Here is a 2,906-nt window from a genome sequence, read left to right as displayed (position 1 = left end):
AAGGGCAAGGGAATCCTCATTTGCAACCAATTGAGAGAGAGAGAGAGAGAGAGAGAGAGAGAGAGAGAGAGAGAGAGAGAGAGAGAGAGAGAGAGAGAGAGAGAGAGAGAGAGAGAGAGAGAGAGAGAGAGAGCTGGCGACTGTTCGATCAATCAGGGCAAGGAGTGACGCTGCTATCGGCGATCCCCAGGCATATAGATCTCTCCCCCATCACTCCAACATCATTCTTGGTGAATTTTGTAGTCTATCGTCATCGATGTCTTGAGATTTTGGATGAAATTGTGCTCGAAAGTGCGTCGGGCCGATGGAATCGGACACCCGATTCAGGGTCAGATTCGGACACTCGGACGCTCGAACAACCATTCGATCGGACCAACCCGTCCGACTTGGACACTTGGACACTCGGACACTCGGACCCGTCCGACTCGGACACTTGGACAACCGTCCGATTGGACCAACCCGTCTGAATCGGACACTCGGACTCGGACACTTGGACACTCGGACCAACCCCGTCGGATCAGACTACTTGTCCGATTGTCCGATCGAGGAAATCGGACTCACGAATTAGGACAAATTAGCAATCGGACCACACGACTGGTCCGATCGGACCACTTGTCTAATTTTTGAAAATCGGACACCTAATCCCCGTCCGATTCTGAGACTCGGATGGCTCAAACTCGGACCCACCTGGTCCGATTCCTAGAATCGGACCACTGATAAATCGGACGTCCGATTCCCAGAGTCGGACACACCTTGGAAAAAAAAGAAAAAAGAAAAAAAAGAAAAAGAAAACATAAAAACTTGACCCCCATGAGCGACTGGAAGCGCAACCCGCTCTAGGATAACATGGCGAACTCCTTGTAGGCAGACGAAGGAGTCAAGACCAAGGGACAGGGGGACAGTGCTGGGGCACTCCCCAACGACCTAACGCATTGAGAACAGAAATCCAATCAGAGGACCTGTGAGATCGACCCCCCCTAGTGAACGGTAAGAAGTAGCGCAGACCCTAGAACCTACTAGAATGGCCAGGACTTGAGCAACAAAGCCCATCAGGCCCAAAACGAGCGAGAGTGAGTAAGACGCTGAGGAATTGCTTGCGGCACTCACATTGAATTTCCGCACTTGAAGTATACTTAAGAAAGTTGAAAGCCTGATTGGGCACAAGTGCACGAGAAATGACACACTCATCGAGTGACCATAAATTGAGGTTTGTATTCAATAATCAAAGGAACTCACTCAGATAAATCACTCAAGGAACCCACCAATAGGAGAGGACCCAAGACATAGACAAACAATTGAAGCGTAGGGTAGGACCAAACAAGGAGCGGCAACGATGAGGATTTGTCAAGACTATTCAACCTGATCGATAGCGCAGCGGGGTGCAAGAATTCAACCATGACGGAAGAAAGCTCAGACCATCGGTCTAATGAGGAGCTCGATTTGAGTGTATTCCTAGATGCTATACAACAGATGGTGAGCAGTTACGATGCGCATGCCCGGTACGAGCACCGCGGCAGGACACCATACGCAATCCTTGGAGACCTAGAGGAGGAGAGAAGGCTAGCCCGTAAGGCATTCCAGGGCATAACTGATTATAATAGGGATCAACAAGCTAGGAGCCAAATGCAAAGCATGGAGCTGCATGAGGTGCAGCGAGTGCTGAACTTGGTTGGCCGAAACCGAACAGACCATGAGAGAGCGCTAGAAGGAGACCTGACAGCTCCTCATGAAATGGCTGCTTGATAACACCGCAGTAGAGCAGAGTGCCACCGCACTAGCGACGTCTCTGCTTGCAGGATTAGGGGCAAACCAGGGCTCAAAGAGCCAGGCCAAAATACCGATTGTTGCCAAGCAACTCGATAAGTACCAACCGCATGACGATCCATACAGCTTTGTTGAGCAGTTTGAGCAAGTCTGCGAAGCCAACGGCCTCAACGACCAGACTCAATGTTCGCAAGTATTCGGGCTTTGCTTAGGCAACAAGGGTAGGACGTGGTATACAAGCTTGGATGCCGTGAAACGAGCCAACTTCAATAATCTCAAGGATCTCTTCGTCAAGGGGTTCGCCGAGCCCGGATACTCCGATAACATGTTAGTATGGTTGATGAATGTCAAGCAGAAAGAGAAGGAGGACATCTGCGACTACGTGACCCATGTGAGAAGTCTCTTTAAGAGAATCCCTCTAGGTGAGCGATCGACTGACAGAGTAGTTTCAACTGTATTCATCAGCGGAATTTGAGACGAGGAGTTATATAAAGCATTGGCAGGCAATTCAAGCTTGCAGCGGGACGTGGTGGCTAGAGTTTTTGAGGAAGCCATCAGAGTCAATGACCAGTTGAAGGAGCAGAGCTCTAGGAGCTCAAATCTAGAAGAGACCAACCCGCGAAGCTCAGAGAGAACGTCAGCCTCTAGTGAGTGGTCAATCCCATCATCCCAAGATAAGGGGAAGGCCACCGAGACAGGCTTGGCTGAGGTCAAGATGGAATTAGCCAAGATACAAGACATGTTGAGACGACCAACGCGCCCGCACACCCAATGCGTATACTGTGGCGAAAACCACTTGCCGGCCAATCGCACATTGCAGACTACCAAGAAGACTTCCATACTCGCAACCCTATGGCCAGCCTTATCTAGCTAACAGGCCGCAGCCATTCTTCGGAAGGGAAGCCCCATTGGCTCTACCCGCGCCTAACGATATGAAACCAGCTGTCCCGAGAATGGACATAAATCCCATAGGCATTCCTAGACCGCCTTGTCCTTATGTGACCCACCCACCGAGCGACGCTCCAGTACACGACGTGGAGGAGCCGAATGATGAAGAGACCTACATATACCCTTATGTCGTGCATGATGACAAGGGCAATGCGGTCCTCATGGATTATGACCCATGCCAGTGATGGCGTTAG

This window comes from Lygodium microphyllum, chromosome 2 (genome assembly GCF_053477565.2).
Source record: "Lygodium microphyllum isolate KBCC chromosome 2, Lygodium_microphyllum_v1.1.10, whole genome shotgun sequence".
Taxonomy (NCBI): domain Eukaryota; kingdom Viridiplantae; phylum Streptophyta; class Polypodiopsida; order Schizaeales; family Lygodiaceae; genus Lygodium; species Lygodium microphyllum.
The sequence above is the reverse complement of the archived record's forward strand: the minus strand, read 5'-3'. Positions refer to the sequence as shown.